Below are 22712 nucleotides of genomic sequence, written 5' to 3' on the forward strand. Positions count from 1 at the left end.
ATCGAGTCCGCACCAACCCACTGAAAGACGCCCTATCCAGGCCCACTCCCCTGCCCTATCCCCATAACCACATCCAACCTGCACATCCCTGAACACCCAAGGGGCAATTTTAGCATGACCAATCCACCTAAACTGCATATCTTTGGACTGTGGGAGGAAACTGGAGCACATGGAGGAAACCCACATAGACATGGGGAGAATGTGCAAACTCCAGTCACCAAAGGCCGAAACTGAACCCAGGTCCCTGGCGCTGTGAGGCAGCAGTGCTAACCACTGTGCCATCAAGCCACATGTTGTGGAAAGATGCCAATATTATGTCACAAAGAGAGAATAGCAGAAGTAATCTGCGGTCATACTAAATAGTCACTTTTCTGCTCTTGCACAAGATGCTGTCACAGCACCGAGTTGAATTATCTCCAAATTACTATGCAAAACCTATTTTTTGCAATCCTAGTTTCAGTTCCTCTGCTTGCCCAGGTGATTATTAAACGAAAAACCGCAGAAAACAAGCAATACTAAAGTAAGGCAATGCAATTGAAACTTTCAAACAATATGAAGATTTTCATGCGAGTCATTCAGCTTTTCTCATTCTGTCCCGAATCTACAGGTATTTTGTTAGGTATTGAAGGATTAGGAAATTTGATATACTACTTTAACCCTACTTAAAATTAAAATGCATAAATGCCCCCATGAAGTCACTTACCATGCATTTGGAAGAATTTAATCTGTGATATCATAGTGTTTAAGCAACAGATACAAAAAACAAATGGAACTGCTTAAAAAAAAAGTGCCTAATTCTCAAGAAAAGTGATCATGCATGAAGCAGAAATTGAAATTTCCCAATATTGTATCTTGCCGATTCTCAATACCCTTGCCCAACCAACAACTATAATGTAACTAGTACACAATGCAGTTAAGATTTATTTTAAATTAGAAAACCAAGACAGCTCTAGCATATAAAGTATACAATGAACTAAATTTCAAGCCAAATAAGTAATCAGTCACAAGTAAAAGGTCAGTCAGAACTGCAAAATTTCTGCAGCACACGTGGTTGACCGTAGTCTTGAATTGTGCAGAACTACAATAGCTTGCATTTATATAGCACCATAAACAGTGAAACATCCCACAGCATATAACAGAAGTTTTAGCAAACAAAATACACCACTAAAGCCACACAAGGAGATATTAGGACGATGATCAAAAACATGGTCATAGTAATAAGTTTTAAAGAGCTCTTAAAAGGAGTAAAGGAAGGCAGAGAGGTTTTAGGAGGGAATATGAACATATGAATTAGGAGCTCGGAACAGGAGTAGGCCATTTGGTCCTGCAATCCTCCTCCGCCATTCCATAAAATCATGGCTGACCTCGACTCCACATTGCTACCTACCCTCAATAACTGTGCATCCCCATGCTTATCATGAAGCACTCTACCTCTGCCGTGAAAATATTCAAAGACGCTGCTTCCACAGCCTTTTGAAGAGTTCCAAAGCAACTAAAAAAAATTCTCTGCATTTATTATCTTAAACAGGTGATTCCTTATTTTTAAACAATGACCCCCATGTCTAGATTAGTCTTAGAATTTTACAGCAAAGAGATACCCTTCGGCCCATCGTGTCTGTGCCAACCAACAAACACGTCTATTCTAATCCCATTTTCCAGCATTTGCTCTGTATCCTTGTATGCTTTTGTGTGTCAAGTGCTCATCTAGATGCTTCTTAAATGCTTTGAGGGCTCCCGCCTCTACCACACTTTCAGGCAGCGAGTTCCATATTCCCACCACCCTCTGAACGAAAAGGCTTTTCCTCAAATCCAGTCTAAACCTCCTACTTCTTGCCCGAACTCTATGCTTCCTGGTTATTGATCCCTCTACTAGACCCCTCTGTCTATGTCCCTCATAATTTTGCCAATGGTGGTTGTGGAGATCCCTGAATGAGAAATTATACAAGACTGAGCAGATTGCAGTTTTGAAGCAATATGGGGAATTTGAAAATGGGCACAAGGATCAAATTCAATCCACAGAGGAACAGGAGATAGTTTAGGTCAGCAAGGATGGGAGGGCAGATGAGACAGGGTACCAATAATTCGGTTTTGGATAAGATGGGGATTGTGAAGGGAGGATAAGAGATCAGCAAGAAGTGCTTGCTATAATCTAGTCAAAAAAGATTAGATCGAGGTTTCACCAACAGTGTGGACAAAATAGGAGATGAGAGACGATGTTATGGAGGTGAAGGTAGGTACGATTGAATGCAAGCTTTAACACTTGGCACTGAACTGGACTAGCCACATAAATACTCTGGCTACAAATGCTGGTCATAAAGCTGCAGCAAGTAACTCGCCTCCCAACTCCCCAAAGCCTGTGCACCCTCTTACAAGGTGTCAGGAGTGTGATGGAATACCCTCCACTTGCCTGGCTGAGTGCACCTCCAACAACACTCAACACTGGGTGCACCTACAACAACCCTCATCGGGCAGCACAGTGGTTAGCACAGTGCCAGGGTCCCAGGTTCAATTCCCGGCTGGGTCACTGTGTGTGTGGAGTCTGCACGTTCTCCACCGTGCCTGCGTGGGTTTCCTCCGGATGCTCCGGTTTCCTTCTACTAGTCCTGAAAGACGTGCTGTTAGGTAATTTGGACGTTCTGAATTCTCCTTCTGTGTACCCGAACAGGTGCCGGAATATGGCGACGAGGGGCTTTCCACAGTAACTTAATTGCAGTGTTAATGTAAGCCTACTTGTGACAATGAAGATTCTAAAAAAAAAGAAGCTCCATACCATCCAGGACAAAACAGTCCATTTGCTTGGCACCACTTCCACCAATATTCACTCCCTCCACCACCAATGAACAGTGGCAGCAGTGTGTACTAGCTACAAGACACACTGCAGGAACTCTCAGGCAGCACCCTCCAAACCCACGGCCATTACCATTTATAAGGAAGGGCAGCAGACCCATGGGAACACCACCACCTGGGAATTCTCCTCCAAGTCATTCACCACCCTGACTTGGAAATATATCATGATTTCTTCATTGTCGCAGAGTCAAAATCCTGGAACTCCCTCCCGAACAGCACTGAGTGTATCAAAACCAGTGGTTCATGAAGGCATCTCACCACCAGGCAAGGGCAATTAGGAATGAGCATTAATCTTGGACCTAGCCAGGGGCACTCACATCTCGGAAATGAATTTTTAAAAACTGCTTTGAACAGAATACAAAGTTTTGCAAGTCAAGTCCTGCCAGTTTTATTGAGAAGAAACTTGCTTAATGCCACTGGACTTTACAAAAACACCATGTGGTTTTGACAATGGAGTACAGGATAGTTCACGATCTTCAGTGTATCAGTGGATGAGATAGGGGCTCTGTTAGCTAAATTGGCTTGACAGCCAATGCCAACAGCACAGGTTCAAACCCTATTTGGCTCAGGTACTCATGGCCTGCTTCCTAGCCCTACAAGATGGATAAACATCATAGCTGTAGTTCGGTGAATAATTGCCAAGGACCAAATGCAGAGAGTTCAAGAAGAAAGAAATACCATTGAGGCTGGTCACTGGATGCCATGGTGCCTCCTCTTTGAAGGAACTGTCCTTCTACAGAGTCGTGAACACAGCCCAGTCCATCACGCGAACCCACCTCTCATTTATTGAGCTAAACTTTCATTCTCACTCCACAGTATAAATATTTCCCACTTTGTCTGTTAGCTTTGACAAAGAGTCAATAGACTCGAAACGTGAGCTCTTTTCTCTCCCTACAGATGCTGCCAGGCCTGCTGAGATTTTCCAGCATTTTCTCTTTCATCTCATCAATTGACCCGGTCTAAACCTCCCCCTGCCTTGGGAAAGCGGGCAGCATAATCAAAGACCCCTCCCACCAGTGTTATTCTCTCTTCCAACTTCTTCCATTGGGCAGAAGATACAAATGCCTGAGAACATACGCGAACAGATTCAGAAACAGAGGGCCGGATTCTCCATTTTGCTGGCACCCAGGGATTTTCCCCGACGGCCTAGGGCTAAGAGACGGACGCCGGCACAAGGTAAGATTAACCTTGGTCTCTCTCTCTCGGATTGGTGGTTCGACCCCTCATCCGGAAGTAACTAAACAGGTGACGGTGCTCGAATCTAAATTGTACTGTTAGTAGAGTACTTAGGGTCAGGGACCCAATTGTGGATAACCTTAGGTCCTTTTGTGGGACCTCTTGTTTTACAGGTTTAAGTTTGGGTCAGGCACCCTGCAATTTGATTTGGTACCAGGGATTTTCTTTGATCGTTTTTTTTGTTGCCTGGGGCACATTTTATTGACATTATGGGACAGAGTTTAGACAAAACCGGGGGCAATTCCCTTCTTTTTTATATGTGTTCCGAAAACCCGTCTCAAGAACGTAATTTCCGGAGATTATCTGCAGCGCTGAACAATAAATTGGGTAACGATATTTGGCCACTAGGGGGCACTTGGAACTACGATAATTGCATTTCGGCTGAGAAAATCATTTGGCAGAAAAACGCCGGCTTCAAATGGAAATTTTTAATTTCAGAGTGGAAGAAACAATACACTAAGCGCCACGAACAATCACTATTAATGAGTTGGAGAGATAATGCCCGTAGAAAAGGGATTGTTGATTGTGTGGATGGTAAAGCAAAAAATTGGGAGACTTTAAAATTGGTATGTGAACTTTGGGATAGAAAGCATAAACAACAAGGCGAAAATAAAAAATCTCCGACCAATAGGCAAGGAGGGCTAGCCCATCAAATTAAACGAAAGGAGGATCCTCCCAGTTGCTCTGGCATGCCGATCTTTCCCTATTCAGCCGATACGGAAGAGGAAGAGGATTTATCCCCTGGACCCCACCCTCATCCTGCCCACCCCGATCCTACAATTCCACCGTTCCAAGTCCCGACTCTCCCCTTATGAGGAATATGGCGACTGCCAATGAAACTCCTGCTAACGCATCCCCCGGAGCAACACGCACTCGGTCACATACGCAAGCCGTTAATATGGAACAACCCTTCACCTCTGTTAATCAGGCTTTTCTTGATTTATCACTCCAACCTAAGGAGGAGGAAACTTTTCCGCCACCAACTCCCCCCCCAAATTATCCCATTAGGAGTGTTATTAACCCCCACGCTGGTGATAATGATGACCCATTCATTGAGGTGTGGCAGGCTTTTAAACCCCATGATCTATGTTTGATCATGGCCCAATGTCCCTCCTGCAAAGATGACCCAGAAGGATTCACTGAGTTTTTGAGGAGAACTGCGACCATGTACGGTGCTACCGCACGTGATCAATATTCACTGATTTATTCATCCCTTCCCCCAGAATTAGGGGAAAGATGGAAAAATGAATTAGGACTTCATGGGGACACGTGGATGGCCTTCAGCACCGCACACCAAACGGAGGACGATCAGCGTACTTTAATGTTCCCTGCACTAAAACAGGCTCACTGTAAACCCGTCGACATCGCCAAACTCCTTGAATGTACTCCCACTTCTAAGGAAGATGGTCCAGAATTTTTTGGCCACTTTTGTGGCGTGTACACTCTTTACTCCGGGGACATTACTTTCAATGCAGGCACACAGTCTCCCCAATTTAATGCACTATTAATGCAGGTTTTACCTGACCGCATAGCATCCAGTATTAAAACTAATAACATGGACTGGTCTGACAATTCTAAACCTCAAATTAAACGTGCTGTGTCTTATTATTGGAGCAATGGCCGCAACCGTGAGACCTGTTACAAAGACTCTTCGCCCAAAATTAAATCCGAATTCATCAAATGTCCCTCTCAGAGAAGAGCTCCTAAAGGTCAGAACTCCTCAGACAGATTCACATTACTATCGCCCAGATTGCACGGACCCTCCTGAATTTGGTTACCGCTCACAGGCTCCTTACCTCTTCACTCCACACATGGAGGATTTCGACAGCGTCCCTCCACGTCGTCCTACTGCCAAATATAATGTCACTTGCTTCAACTGTCAACGTACAGGCCACTACGCTAGGGATTGTCCAGCACCCCAACGACAAGGTAGATTTCAACCCCATCAGCAGACACCCTTCACTACCTCTAACCCCTACTGACTAGCCAGATCGAACTTTCCGGTCCTCTCAACAGACCACTTTGACGAGCCCACCGCTACGATTTACATAGAGGGCGTGCCTATCCCCTTCCTGATTGACACCGGCGCGACTCATTCTACGCTAGACTGGACATTAATTCAGAAACATTGCTTTCCCCTTTCTGCTAAGCATGTGGAACCTGCTGGTTTCATGGGGGAAGGTGCTGTTTATCCGCTTACGAAGCCGCTCTCTGTTCAATTTGAGGGCCGGGAATATTGCATCCCTTTCACGGTTACCCGTGTCCTCGGTGTCAACCTGGCCGGACGTGACTTGCTGTGTCCCTTGCAGGTGGAAATTGTTTGCCTTGATAACGGCATTACTATATCAGCTGTCCCGCAGGCCCAGCTTCGAAATTTCCCCCTTTTCACTACTCCACAGTGGTGGTCGGTTGATTTTGATCCCTCACACTTTTCACCTCCCTTAGATATTCCCGATCCACATGTCACTCTTTGCTACGATCATACAGGATGCTCGCCTGATTTGGAGAGCATGTACCAAGACGCCCTCGGTTCTCTACAATCCGTTTCCTTTGTTGGCCTCGCTAAGGGAAAAGAAGGGTCTGCCTTTCTTGTCAATTTACCCCATGGCCTCTGGCGTCAGTCGGGACTTGTGTCACCCCACGTGATCCTTTCTGTGAACGAAGGCTACAGTGCCAAGTCCTTGGGATTTCTGGCAGCTGCACTACGAGGACAAGCTGATCCTTTCTTTAATGGAAGTCAAATTCTACCCGCAGGCACTTTAGAATATTTTCAACGCCCATTTGTCCTCATTGGCACACTGCACCACCATCGTTCAGTCCAATCAACGACATCTGAACTACCTGCAGATTTATGGGCGGCCTCCAAACACTAAGTTGGTCTCACTAATGTCCCTCCCGTTGTTATTAAAGTTAAACCTGACATGCCCTTGCCCTCGATTTCGCAGTACCCTTTGCGCCCCAAAGCTGAAGGAGGAGTCTCGGTCATGATTCAATCGTTCCTTCAACAGGGAATTGGGGTACCATGCCAATCGCCCTGTAACACCCCGCGATTCTTCCAGTTCCTAAGATAGGAAGACCATCCGAATGGCGTTTGGTCCAAGACCTCCGATGTATTAATCAGATAGTGGAACCCTTATATCCTATTGTCCCAAACCCGGCGACAATCCTTAGTAATATCCCACCGGAAGCGACTGTTTTCACCCTTGATTTACAACATGCCTTTTTTGCGATATCCCTCGCCCCTGAATCACAGTATTTGTTTGCCTTTACATTTCAGGGCAACCAGTACACTTGGACTAGGCTCCCACAGGGCTTCATTCATTCTCCAACCCTTTTCTCACAAGCATTGCACTCCTGGTGGCTCCACCGTCATCCAATATGTTGATGACTTACTCCTTACCAGCCCTGACTTCAACGCTAACCAGCGAGACACCATTTACCTGCTCATCCGTCTCCATTCATGGGGATATGTGATCCCACCCACTAAAGTTCATAAAGGCCAACGGCAGGTCAAGTTTTTGGGTGTCCTACTAAGTGCTACGGATCATTCCCTTACTCAGGAACGCATTACTCCTATACTGCAGACCCCATTTCCTACATCGCCTCAGCAGGTGCGAGCCTTTTTAGGATTGGTGAACTTTTGCAGACAATGGATTCCGAATGTTACTGTCCATACTAAAGATTTAACTCCGTACGCCTCTCAAAATGCTCCTCTTAAGTTTGAACTTCCTGATTCAGCAAAACAATCTTTTGTTACTCTCAAAAACGCCCTGGCTACCGCACCAGCGCTAGGACGACCTATGTATGACAGACCCTTTCAGTTGTACGTTAATGTTCTTGATGAATGTGCCACTGGTGTTCTAACACAAGAACACGGTGACCGGCGTCGCCCGGTCGCCTACTATTCTACGAATATGGATCCTGTAGCTTGCGGTCTACCTCCCTGCACCCAACTTCTTACGGCTGTCCATTTGTTAGCACAGGCAGCCTCTAATCTGACCCTTCACCAGCCAGTACAAGTGCATACCTCGCACTCTATTGTGGCTCTCCTAACGTCTCAGCAAACCCAGCATCTGACTCAAGCCCGCTTGAGCCGCTATGAGGTTTCACTATTGCAAAACCCCTACCTCTCTTTTCATTACTGTTCTACCTTAAATGCTGCTGTGTTCCTCGAACAGCCCCCCGATAACCTTGCGGACCCGCCACACGATTGTTTGCTTCGGAATCACTTCCTTACCGCGCCTCGCCCGGATCTAACAGACCGGCCTATTGATGATCCAGATTTAATTTTTATGTTAATGGCAGTTCCTCCATTTCTCTCACTGGCATCTCACAGCCAGGATATGCCGCGGTAACCGACACTGACGTGCAGGAAGCAGCAGCCTTCGAGACCCCTGTCTCTGCACAAAAAGCCGAGCTATTTGCCCTTACTCGAGCATGTATTTTGGCCACAGATAAAAGTACTAATGTTTACACTGATTCTAGGTATGCCATTGGCGTGGCCCACGATTTCGGTCGCCTCTGGCAACAGCGAGGCTCTCTCACCTCTGCGGGAACTCCCATTCAAAATGCTCTTTGGGTTAAAAATCTCCTCGATGCTATTCAGCTTCCCCATCAATTAGCAACTATTAAATGTGCTTCGTACGCAAAGGGGGACACTCCTGTTCAATTAGGAAATGCCAGTGCTGATCCGGCTGCGGCTATATCAGCCGCTCAGATTGTTCCCAGTGGGGCTAATCAGGCTCTAAACCAGGTACCTGCATTAGGAACGAAGGGCATGCCAGACATAACTGAAGCTCAAAATTTAGAAGGACGCCTCTGATTCCGAGCGCACACTATGGAAGTCAATGGGGTGTTCACACTCCTTGACACAAGACCTCTGGCTTACTCCCCTTGGTCAAGTTTGTATTCCGAATTCATTATTGCCGGTACTCATTGATTATTTGCATTCTTGTACCCATCTTGGCAAGGAGGGAATGGTACAGCCACTCCTGAAAACATGGTGGCACCCAGATTTGAATACAGCAGCGCAAACACGGCTGGACCGATGCGTTATTTGCATGAAACATAATAAGGGTAAAGGCATTAAATGCCCTCCAGGAACCACTCCCTTGCCAGATGGCCCTTTTGCCTGTATACAGCTTGATTTTATCGAATTGCCAAAAGCACAGTGCTATAAATATTGTTTAGTAATAATCGATCTGTTTAGTAAATGGATTGAAGCCTTCCCCACCAATTGTACGGCACATACGGTGGTGAAGTTGTTAACGGAAGTCATTCCTCGTTTTGGGGTACCCAAAATGGTGAGCTCAGACAATGGACCACATTTTGTAGCTAGGGTCAATGCTGAATTGTGCGAAGCACTCGCAATTAAACAGCAACTGCACTGCGCGTATTACTCGCATGTGGAAAGAGCCAATGGGACTTTAAAAGAAAAATTATCTAAATTAACTGAAGAAACTGGGTTAAATTGGCTAAAAGTATTGCCCTTGGCACTGTTTCACATGCGAGTGACTCCCCATTCGCGGACCAGACTGTCAACTGCAGAGATAGTCTATGGTCGGCCAATGAGGACTCCCTGGGATGCCCATGAAAAACCCCTAGAGGGAGTAGACCTCCATGTGATGGGGGAACAAATGCAGAACTATTTGAAGCAATTAACACTTTCTCTGAAGTTTCTCCACTCACAGGTAAAACAGGCACATCTCCCGGTAACGGCAGGAACAGCCGTCCCTCGATATCTAGTGATCAAACCCGGAGACCACGTGTTGGTGAAAAACTGGGACAGAAAGAAACTAGGACAATGCTGGAGCGGACCCTTCCTTGTACTGCTGACTACACCAACTTCCGTCAAGCTTGAAGGACGTTCAAGTTGGATACATCGTTCCGATTGCAAGAAGATAGTCTCCAACCCAGACGAGAAGACAGGATGAAGATCTTCATTATAATTTTGGGACTCTCTTTAGCCTTAATGGCCACTCGGTAGTAAAAAAAACTACCTAAACGAGTCCTGCCTTCCAATACCTATTTATATATGTCATATCTTTATGCCGAAAAATTGAACACAAGCAAGTGTTGGGTTTGTACCCACATCCCCGTCCATTGGAGGGAAGGAATACCTCTCCAATCCCTCCCCTTTCATATCGCAGAGACAGTTGAATGGATTTTATGACAATCAAACAGGGAGCACGGGAGATAGGGGGGATATGGAAATCTGCTGGCTATGACATGACTAAATTTTCAGCTTCGTATCAACCTACTATAATCATGCCTTGACTCCACCCTCCCTCACTGTCCACTCGTATAATGTTCAAGGTTCCATGTGTTTTAATAAATCAGGGAAAGGAAAGTTAATGGGGCAAAGTAGGTGCAACCTTACAGTTGACTGGCAAGGACCGGTACCAGGCATATCCAACAAGGGCATATTGATTGGTCCAGGATATGGAATATAACCTCTAACATTTCATGGGGACAGACATCCCCAATCCCCTGGATGACATTAGCTGATGATTTTACGTCCTATAATGGAACCTATTTCATATGCGGCACTAAAGCATATCCATGGCTCCCCATTGATTGGACAGGATCCTGCTTTTTGGGATACTTCATACCTCTAATACGTCACCTACCCACCCTTAAGCACTCCCCCTCGCGAGCAAAAAGGACTATTTCTAAAACGGAACAGTTCTTTATGATGGCCTTTCCCTTGTACGGAACGGGCAAGGCATCCGACGAACTGATCCACATGGCCACAGCATTGGAACAACTGGCGAACGTAACGGCAGCAGAAGCCAGGGAAACTGGACAGGCACTGGCTGAGGTCTCAGCTGAGCTAGTAGCTGTCCAGACCGTGGCATTACAAAATCGACTGGCTTTGGATTATCTGTTAGCCTCGCAGGGAGGAACGTGCGCTATCATAGGTCAGGAGTGCTGTACTTATATTCCAGATGGCTCTGAAAATATCATTAACCTGGCCGACCATATTAAGAAACAGGCTGCTCAAATTCAAGAGATTGGCAGTGAATTTCATGACTATAACCCGCCGGGTTGGCTAGGATGGTTGGGTCACGGATTATTTGATTGGATCTTTAAGGCCTTCATTCTACTACTCCTAATTCTACTAGGGATAGGATTGCTTGGTTGCTTGTGTAAATGCATTTTCAATCGAGTCCTTGATATACCTATTTAACTAGTTGTCATGATATGAAAAAAAGAGGGAATGTGATATGGTACAAATTAAGTAATGGCATGATGGGAAAACTGGTCAATGGGAAAACTGGTCAAAAGGTTTGATACAATGTAAGAAAGGCTGAAACTACTCATTCCAGCTCACCAGGCCCATGTAAAGAATGCTGCCCTAACCATTTCAGACTGAAAGACTGATATGGCCAACTCTGCATAACTTGAAGTCTGAAAAGATCAGCGAAGGTCGAGCTATTCCAAAACACCGGACCTTGGCAACTCTGATAAAACTAACTCGTCATAACCCAGGGCCGTAGGAATTAAAACAAGGTAAGCTTAGGAAGAAACAAGTCCATTCCGACCTTTCAATGTTCCCTCCAAGGACTAAATAATGGTATGAGAGATATGACCAAACATGGTCTGTTCTATGCTTCCGTTTGTATTTCCGATCAAACTCCTGACTATACGGTTGTCAATCTTGATAATGATAATGTATAAATATTGAGCTAATTCTCCGCGAAAGCACAGAACTTGTGAAAGACTCAGCAGTTTTGTTGACTGCTCTCTGACTTCAAGTTTCAGCCATTACTGCATGCAGTTGTTCGAAAATAAAACTTTGTTATTCTGTCTTAACGAGTGTGTTAAATCTTTCTACTACAGAAGCGGGAAAATATTGACTTTGACAGCCATACATCTCTATGTAGCACTACATTCCATATGCTTCACCCAATGTCTATGTCTTTACATTATGCATTTATCATATGTCCTGTTTTTCATGTATGGAACGATCTGCCTGGACTGTACACAGAACAATACTTTTACTGTACCACAATACATACGACAATAAATCTAATCTATCTAACTTTCTGCTTTTCCCCAGAGCTCTGCGGACTTTCTCCAACTATTTGTACATTCCTTACGAGTCAAAATATAGTATCTCAATAGTTATTCTGATTGGGTTCTGGATTACATAACATTTCTTTAAAAAGAATATCAATATGTTCCCATTCACTACTCGGATGGAACCCATATCTGGCATGTTTCAGCAAAAACATCGAAACAAACTGACATAAACCAAGGGAATTTTGAAGGGGGGGGGGGGGGGCAGCCGTCTCTTTCATGACATTAGTTTACCAGTTCAATCCAGATGACACTCGAATTTATTTTGCTGAAAATTTATGTTGAAAAATTGTTCAGAGACCACTGGAGTACTTTTTAAAGAAATCTATTCGAATAGGCAAAATGCTGCTGCAACAACGTTTTGCGATTTTGCTTGTGTTATTTTCCCAAAATCTCTTCCTATAGAAATGAAACTGGAGGTTAATCGCTTATGTACCACGTTCCCGTGGATATTAATCCTTTTGGAATCGGAGTGAATAAGAAACGGTTTCAATCCACTGGAAGATCGGATGGCGGGAAACACAAAAAGAGGGAGGGGGAAAAATGAGAGACTTGCAGCCTCGCTTCTCCCAGACATGAGGGGCAGGGTGGGCAAAGGGAAAATCGGGTTTAATTTAAAGTTAGAGGCATTTTATGTTACCACATTTGATTATGCTGCAATTTACGGGGGGGGGGGGGGGGGTGAAAGACGCTCAGCCTGGCCCAGAGCTACAATCAGTCCGCCTCTGGTAGCTGGCTTGCACGTCCCCCCCCCCCCCAGGGAACAGTGGCCTTATCTGGCCGCCCGAGCCTTCCCGCGTCCCTGCAGTCACCGCGGCCGCTTCCCCAGCAAATCTAGGTCCCGGTCGCAGATTCCTGTCAGCCCGGGCAGACAAGTTGTCTCCTGTGGCGGCCCGGACGACAGCGCGGCCGCGGCCGCGGCGGCGCCTCCCCCTCCCTTTCGTTACCCTCTCCAAGGAGGCCCCTCCACCTCCGACGGCCGGGAAAACGCAGGCGAGCGGCCCGATGCGGAGCTTACCTGACACTTTGAGACCAGGCGACAGCCCCTCTCCTTCAGTCGGGCAGGCGGCTAAATCCCAGGCGCTGCAGCTCCCCGGTTCAAAATGGCAGTTGTGGCGCACGCGGGAAAACGGCGACCAATCGTCGCACAGAATGGGGGAGAGTGCGGAGGGGCCCTTAGCAACCGGGAGGGGGCAGAGAGCGCGCTCACTGTGTGTGTGTGCGCACGTAGAATAATGTGGGGACTGATAAAGGGGCGTCAGGGCAACGTGGATGCGGGGAAGACGATGATAAACATCTTTTCAACAAATCATACGTGAAGTCGCCATAGTTCCAGATTGAAGAGGGTGCAAATCGCCAGAGTCCCAGATGAACCATCGGCTGCTTTCCCCTTCGAGTGGGGAGAGCTGACTGGAGCTGGTTTAACCAGTGGAACCACACCTCAGGCGAGGGGCAAGGTTGAACCAACCATATATAGTAATGAGTCTTACAACACCAGGTTAAAGTCCAACAGGTTTGTTTTGAATCACTAGCTGTCGGAGCACAGCTCCTTCCTCAGGTGAATGAAGAGGTGGGTTCCAGAAACATATAGACAAAGTCAAAGATGCAAGACGATACTTTAAATGCAAGTCTTTGCAGGTAATTAAGTCTTTACAGGTCCAGACGGAGCAACTGGAAAGAGGGATAATCACAGGTTAAAGAGGTGTGAATTGTCTCAAGCCAGGACAGTTGGTAGGATTTTGCAAGCCCGGCCCGATGCCTGAAGCCCAAGCCAGAAGCCCAACCAACCTCTTCATTCACCTGAGGAAGGAGCTGTGCTCCGAAAGCTAGTGATTCAAAACAAACCTGTTGGACTTTAACCTAGTGTAAGACTTCTTACTGTGCTCACCCCAGTCCAACGCCGGCATCTCCACATCATGGTAATCATATATAGACTATGTCAGTCAAGAGGAACTGAGTCTCCCATTGAAAAACTGCACAAATCAAATTAAGATGACATCCCCAGGGTTAATAATGGACTTCTGTCCCCATCCAGAAAGGGGAAAAGACAGTAAATCGGGGAAATAGAACAATACAGCGCAGTACAGGCCCTTCGGCCCACGATGTTGCACCAAAACAAAAGCCATCTAACCTACACTATACCATTATCATCCATATGTTTATCCAATAAACTTTTAAATGCCCTCAATGTTGGCGAGTTCACTACTGTAGCAGGTAGGGCATTCCACGGCCTCACTACTCTTTGCGTAAAGAACCTACCTCTGACCTCTGTCCTATATCTATTACCCCTCAGTTTAAAGCTATGTCCCCTCGTGCCAGCCATTTCCATCCGCGGGAGAAGGCTCTCACTGTCCACCCTATCCAACCCCCTGATCATTTTGTATGCCTCTATTAAGTCTCCTCTTAACCTTCTTCTCTCCAACGAAAACAACCTCAAGTCCATCAGCCTTTCCTCATAAGATTTTCCCTCCATACCAGGCAACATCCTGGTAAATCTCCTCTGCACCCGCTCCAAAGCCTCCACGTCCTTCCTATAATGCGGTGACCAGAACTGTACGCAATACTCCAAATGCGGCCGTACCAGAGTTCTGTACAGCTGCAACATGACCTCCTGACTCCGGAACTCAATCCCTCTACCAATAAAGGCCAACACTCCATAGGCCTTCTTCACCACCCTATCAACCTGGGTGGCAACTTTCAGGGATCTATGTACATGGACACCGAGATCCCTCTGCTCATCCACACTTTCAAGAACTTTACCATTAGCCAAATATTCCACATTCCTGTTATTCCTTCCAAAGTGAATCACCTCACACTTCTCTACATTAAACTCCATTTGCCACCTCTCAGCCCAGCTCTGCAGCTTATCTATATCCCTCTGTAACCTGCTACATCCTTCCACACTATCGACAATACCACCGACTTTAGTATCGTCTGCAAATTTACTCACCCACCCTTCTGCGCCTTCCTCTAGGTCATTGATAAAAATGACAAACAGCAACGGCCCCAGAACAGATCCTTGTGGTACTCCACTTGTGACTGAACTCCATTCTGAACATTTCCCATCAACCACCACCCTCTGTCTTCTTTCAGCTAGCCAATTTCTGATCCACATCTCTAAATCACCCTCAATCCCCAGCCTCCGTATTGTCTGCAATAGCCTACCGTGGGGAACCTTATCAAACGCTTTGCTGAAATCCATATACACCACATCAACTGCTCTACCCTCGTCTACCTGTTCAGTCACCTTCTCAAAGAACTCGAGAAGGTTTGTGAGGCATGACCTACCCTTTACAAAGCCATGCTGACTATCCCTGATCATATTATTCCTATCTAGATGATTATAAATCTTGTCTCTTATAATCCCCTCCAAGACTTTACCCACTACAGACGTGAGGCTCACCGGTCTATAGTTGCCGGGGTTGTCTCTGCTCCCCTTTTTGAACAAAGGGACCACATTTGCTGTCCTCCAGTCCTCTGGCACTATTCCTGTAGCCAATGATGACATAAAAATCAAAGCCAATGGTCCAGCAATCTCTTCCTTGGCCTCCCAGAGAATCCTAGGATAAATCCCATCAGGTCCCGGGGACTTATCTATTTTCAACCTGTCCAGAATTGCCAACACCTCTTCCCTACGTACCTCAATGCCATCTAATCTATTTACCTGGAGCTCAGCATTCTCCTCCACAACATTGTCTTTTTCCTGAGTGAATACTGACGAAAAATATTGATTTAGTATCTCGCCTATCTCTTCAGACTCTACACACAACTTCCCAACCCTGTCCTTGACTGGTCCTACTCTTTCCCTAGTCATTCGCTTATTCCTGACATACCTATAGAAAGCTTTTGGATTTTCCTTGATCCTTCCTGCCAAATACTTCTCATGTCCCCTCCTTGCTCGTCTTAGCTCTCTCTTTAGATCCTTCCTCGCTACCTTGTAACTATCCATCGCCCCAACTGAAACTTCACACCTCATCTTCACATAGGCCTCCTCCTTCCTCTTAACAAGAGATTCCACTTCTTTGGTAAACCACGGTTCCCTCGCTCGGCACCTTCCTCCCTGCCTGACCGGTACATACTGGCCTTTTATACTTTAAAAATTCTTACAGCACCAGGTTAAAGTCCAACAGGTTTGTTTGGAATCACTGGCTTTCGGAGCATGACTTTTTAATCAGGTGAGTCACTTCCCTGATGAAGAAGTTGTAAGACTTATTCCTGTGCCCACCCCAGTCCAACGCCGGCATCTCCACATCATGGTTTTTATGCTTTAAAATGGAACACCAGTAAAACGGGGAAATAAGAATACTGGTCCGAACTTCTGCCGTGGAAGCCCTGAAGCCTAATTGCAGGCGCAATATACTCCACCTTACCAAGGACACGTATGGCTCTGGAAGAGAGACGCCCCTCCCAACCACCTGCTGCTCTTGGCCAGGCCCAGAAGCTGACCCACAAAGAGGTCCTCCCCCATCTTCCTGCTCCCCTCTGCACTCAGAGGCCAAAAATCAGGAGCGAGGGACTGAAATGCTACCCAAAATTGAGCATCAGCCCCCTTAGATAATGAAACAAGGGCTACAGCCTTACACACCCTACATACATGTGAAACAAAGACTCCTCCAGGCTGCAAAACATAGAGGCAGCTCCTGAATCCATTAATCAACTTAACAATCTATTGCACGGGACTGCCACATGCAACACCCCGTAGGCGAAATCGCTGATGTTAAAAGGGAGGGCTTCCAAAGAGAGACAGCTTCCACTGGAGAGTTTTGACGTAAAAAGTTTTAATGTATTTTATGTACAGTTAAGATTTAAGTATTTCTGACACTTTAGACATCCCAATTGATTACATACACTGCTCTACTATTTAGGGGACAGGGGAATATTATGTGGGATAGTCATTTCTGGGAGTAAGAAAACAATGTTTAAACGTGTTTTCCTTCTGCTGAATCCCTCATCCATATTTAGGTGGCTGTTTTTGACCAGCGTAGACGCGATGGACTGAAGGGCCTTTTATGTGCTGTAGACCTCTATGACTATGACTCAACTATTTCAGTGATTTCCCGGTTGACCTCTGACCTTGAAGCTCTGGTAGACGCCATTACATTTTATCCTATGTGTGTATTGGCAGAGATACATACTGTGATCATTATAAGTTTTATACTAGTCCCATGACTATCAATGTTTACCCAATGGTGAAGTACAGTCTACACCAGTCATTTTCAAACTCAGGGCCACAACCCGTGGGTGGGTTACGGGCGGGTGTGGGGAGGGTTGTAGGGCCATCACTCGTGGTGTTCCCAATTGCGGGAAGAAGTACCCAACGGCCACGACTGGCTTTTAAAAATGTTGGCCGTGACCGGCTTTACAAATGCCGTCTATTCCACGCATGCATGCCCCCTCAGCAGTGTGCAGGCCCAGGTATGGGTTTATTAATTGTACCAATGCAAATCAAAATGCAAAGTCTGTGTTATATGTAGAAAAGTAATGGCAAATGAAAGATTAAAACTCGTAAAACATCAAAGACATTTCAAGACCAAGCATGGCGTGATTGAGGACAAACCTCTTGATTTTTTTCAAAGGATGCAGTGAGATCTTAAATCATCAGCTGACATCTTCAGCAGAAATGTAACATTGAATGACAAAGCAAGTGAGATCGTGAGACCAACCAGGCTCACCTGACACAGTAAAGGTAAGCTGAAATTGTGGGTCGTGAAGTTCGGGCGGCGTGGGTCGCGAAGATCGGTCAGCGTATATCGTGAAGGTTGGCCGGCGTGGGTTCTCAATAAACAAATACTATATATTTTTATAGTGGTTCATACCATGCCAATACCTAATAGCAACCAGTCGATCGGCAGAGATTTGCATGTAGGACTTTCCGCAGAGTTTGGCATTTTGCAATCAGCACAAGGTGATCTCTGACTGGCTAAAGTTGGTGGTACCAGGCAAGGGCCAATGCCACTCTGGAAGACAGTAATGTTGAGTTGGTTGCTTAATGCCTGGTTGACCTGGAAGAGTGGGGAGTAGAAGCCATTACCAGCCTATGGTGGAAGGTCGCTAAGGGGGGCTCTCAGCAATAGCGGGAGCCTCTTGTGTGATAGGGCTCTCGGCAACATCGGGACTGATTGTGATGTTGGGCTCTCAACATCAATAGGAGCTGATAGTGGTGGTAGACTCTCAGCAAGAGGCATTGGCACTGCTTCAAAGGGAAGTAAGGAGGGGAGGATCACAGGGGAGGTTCAAGGGCAGTACACAAGAGAGGAAAAGACCAAAGGCCCTGGGACTCACTCCCTCAGTCTTCTTGGATATCTGTGCAGAGGAGAAGCAGGGCAGAAGGAGGGAGGATCAGCCACCTTCACGGCAGCAGAAGCAGCAAGAAGGCCACCCTCCAGCTGGACACCAGTGAAGGGCACATATGGCATTGGCAGCAGGTGATCACACCAAGAAGGGCCAATCTGCAACTTAGAGTGTATTGAAATTACCTCAACATGCCTCCAATGTCCAAGCAACAGTGTCAGCGAAGGCTGCAACGCACAAGGAAGGCTGTCATGAATCTATGAGCTTCAGTGGATACGCAATGCCCATGTCCCTGAAAATTATTGTGAAACTGAAGTTTTATGCATCCGGTTCTTTCTAGGGATCCATTGGGGAAATATATGGGATCTCCCAGGCAGCAGCTCGGCGCTACATCAAGGAAGTGACCAATGTCTTGATCAAGAGGGCCGGTGACTTGTTAGGATCCTGGACAAGACTCCAACATTTGTTTGGATACTGGACAAGAAACCCAAATAATTTTTTTAAAATTTTAAACTGTGCAGAAAGGATACTTCGCTTCAGGAGCGATCCCACTGATAAATAGGGATATTTTATATTTTTTTAAAAACCTTATTCTTAACACAGGATTAAACTACATTAACATGACAGAAAACAACTTACAATTACAGTTAAATAATTCTTAATAAAAAGAAAATACTTTAACTTCTAACTGCTATCTTTATCTCCAATCAAGCAAAACCCATCATAGGTCAAGAGCCACTTGTAAATACAGTTAGCAAACACTGGAATACTTGCTGTACACTAGAAATACTGCTTGAAGAGAGGGAGTTATTCTGTCAGAAAGCAGCCTGCAGATTCTTGTCTGTGACAGACTACTCCTTAACCTGACAGCATTTTGCAAAAGCTGCTGCTCAGCTCAAAGCTCCCAGCAAAGCTAAACTGCCTGTTACAGACCTGACTCCTCCCATTAATTACATCATCTCTATCCCACTAACTGGGTTATGACCATGTCACTAAGGCTAACCACAACCCCTCAATTATTTAGACCCCAGGGAACCTTCTTTCTATAAACAAAATTCCATTTGCTCTATACAGGTAAACAATATGCATGGATGGAATGAATGATGATCTCAATTTTACAGCATCTTAATTGCACCTTATGCAGCTCAGTGTCAGGAAACCTTAACCTAGATTAATTAATAATATTACTGCAACAGATATATATATCCTAGTAGAGTATTGTTTTATTCATATAGGTACTAGCTGAATGCATGTAGCTAAGAGGTAAAACTATCAAAAAGTGTCTTGACTGTGGGAATCCAGTCATTGTTCCATATAATGAATTAACTATTGCATTCCATGTATTCCGCACTAAGAATGTATTGTTCTCTGTCTAATCAATGAATCAGTTACAGCAAGTCTCTGCTGAACTGTGTAACATGGAACGCGTGGGAAACATATCCAGTAAATTTCCTAAGACTGCGCACACAGACGCTCAGCTAGTTTTGATAGGCACCAGTCAATCTTAAGTAATGTCCAATGTTTGTTTTACAAATCATCCTCCAAGTACATGACATTCATTTGAACAAACCAGGAGGTGTCAGCTGAGTATTAGAAGCCAATGAAAGTAAATGAGGGGTTAAACCAGAGATAAGAATTCCCTTAAAAGTCGGACCTTGTGGGCGATGTCTTTGTTCCTGAATTCGTTGTTCGATACCTGACCCACCACAGTCGTGACATCAGAAAACTTGTAGATGGAGTTGGAGCCAAATTTTGCCACACAGTCTTGCGTATATAGGGATTGAGGACTATCGTGGAGGATATGCCGTTTATCCTTACTAAATGTGGTCAGTGGGTAAGGAAGTATTTTTTTTAGATTTTTAAAAATAAATTTAGAGTACCCAATTATTTTTCTCCAATTAAGGGGCAATTTAGCGTGGCCAATCCACCTACCCTGCACATCTTGTTGGGTTGGGGGGGGGGGGGGGGTTGAGACCCATGCATACAAGGGGAGAATGTGTAAATCCACACGGACAGTGACCCATTACAGGGATCGAACCTGGATCCTCGGCGCCGTGAGACAGCAGTGCTAACCACTGTGCTACTGTACTGCCCTCAGGAATTCGAGGATCCAGTTGCAGAATCACAGAATGATGCAGCGCAGAAGAAGCCCTTCCACCCATCAAGTCTGCACCGACGCATAAAAAACACCTGACCTGCATACCTAATCAAATTTGCCAGCATTTGGCCCATAGCCTTGAATGCTATGATGTACCAACTGCCCATCCAGGTACTTTTTAAAGGATGTGAGGCAACCCACCTCTACCACCCTTCCAGGCAGTGCATTCCATACCGCCACCACCCGCTGGGTAAAAAAGGATTTCTTTCAACACACCAAACCTTCTGCCCATCACCTTGAACCTGTGTCCCCTCATAACTGACCCTTCAACTAAGGGTAACAGCTGCTCCCTATCCACCCTGTCCATGCTCCTCATAATCTTGCACACCTCAATCAGGTCATCCCTCAGTCTTCTCTGTTCCAACAAAAACAAGCGAAGTTATGAATTCTTCATAACTTCAGTGTTCCATCCCAGGCAACATCCTGGTGAATCGTCTCTGCACCCCCTCCAGTGCAATCACATCCTTCCTATAATGCGGTGACCAGAATTGCACACAGCACTCCAGCTGTGGCCTCACCAAAGTTCTATACAACTCCAACATGACTTCCCTGCTTTTGTAATCTATTCCTCGAGGGAGGAGCCAAGTCCTAGGTTTTGGAGTTTTGATATGAGCTTGGCTAGAATTATAGTGTTGAAGGCAGAGCTGTAGTCAATAAATAGGAGTCCGATGTAGGAGTCCTTGTTGTCGAGATGCTCTGGGATGAGTGTAGGGCCAGGATGATGGCGTCTGCTATGGACCAGTTGTGACAGTATGTGAATTGAAGTGGATGAGAGTTCAGCAAGTAAAGAAAGAGACCAGTTTATAGTCCAGGTTGCTGTTATTTCGTGTGACATTAAGCCAAATTTCAGTATGCATAACCAATTGCAATACTGCATATAACGCCAGTGTTGGAGGGAGGGATGGAGACATCGGCTTTGCGCCACACTCACTTGTCCTGAAGGCATTTGACCCTGTTCTCCATAAATGCCAAAATCAATTCATAAGTTTATAAGATATAGGAGCAGAATTAGGCCATTTGGCCCATCGAGTCTGCTCCGCCATTCTATCATGGCTGATATGTTCCCTATCTGCTACGTACAATGCTACAGACCAAGAGCTGGGTTGTGAAATCAGCCAGAGCATCTCCTCCCTAGAACACATGACCTAGGACCAGAAGTAGCAATTTAGCCTCCCGAGCCTAATCACCTTCTTTGTCATCATGGCTGATCCCATTCTCGCCTCAACTCCACCGTCCTGCCGTTATCCATATCGCTCCAACCCATTACCAATTAAAAATCTGTCTAACTCCTCCTTAAATTTATTCACCGTCACAGCATCTACTGTACTCTGGGGTAGCGAATTCCATAGATTCACAACCGTTTGGGAGAAGTAGTTTTTCCTCAAATCTGTTTTCAATTTGTAACTCTTATTCTAAGACTATGATCTCTCGTTTTAGAATGCCCCTTAAGGGAAACATCAGCTCCACGTCAATTTTATCCACACCTTTTAGCATCTTGTATACTTTAATTAGCTCTCCCCTCATTCTTCTAAACTCCAGAGAGTATAGTCCTAAACTGTTCAATCTCTCCTCATACGGCAAACTCCTTAACTCTGGAATGAATCTAGTGAACCTCCTCTGAACTGTCTCCAATGCCACTATGTCTTTCCTCAAATAAGGGGACCAAAGTTGTGCACAGTAGTCCAGGTGCGGTCTTACCAACAGAGACTGCATTTTGTCTGTCCATGTATTGGGATCCAGCTTGCAAGCTCTGAGGTTAGCTTTCAGATTCTCTTTACATTTAAGTTCGGGACGTCTATGGTGTGGTTTCCCATACTGGCTGGAGAGCATTCCTTTTATATGCAAGAATCCTCCAGGTGAACCACATGACCGACCCAGCAAAACTGAGCTCCGATAAGCATGCTCTCAATGCCAGGTAGGCAGCACTTTGCAAGAACCTCAGTGTTGGGGATTTTGCCCTGCCACCTGATGTTGCAATAGACAGCAAAGCTAGAATACCTCTGGTCCCATGTCTCACAGTCATATAGAAATGATGTAAGAACCATTGCCTGAACACTTTGGTCTTTGTTTTGAGGCAAACTCCATGCTCTTTGAGCCT

The 22712-nt window shown here is 45.6% G+C and overlaps 1 protein-coding gene across 1 annotated transcript in view; it reads right to left on the reverse strand.

Moving 5' to 3' along the window:
* Positions 1-13350, reverse strand: part of LOC140425424 (protein DEK-like) — a 73953-nt gene extending 60603 nt beyond the window's left edge. The window contains exon 1 of the mRNA XM_072509694.1: positions 13184-13350. The gene's annotated coding sequence lies outside the window, so the exon portion shown is untranslated. The remainder of the gene's footprint in view (positions 1-13183) is intronic.
* Between the last annotated feature and the right edge of the window lie 9362 nt (positions 13351-22712).

This window comes from Scyliorhinus torazame, chromosome 6 (genome assembly GCF_047496885.1).
Source record: "Scyliorhinus torazame isolate Kashiwa2021f chromosome 6, sScyTor2.1, whole genome shotgun sequence".
NCBI classification, from domain to species: Eukaryota; Metazoa; Chordata; class Chondrichthyes; order Carcharhiniformes; family Scyliorhinidae; genus Scyliorhinus; species Scyliorhinus torazame.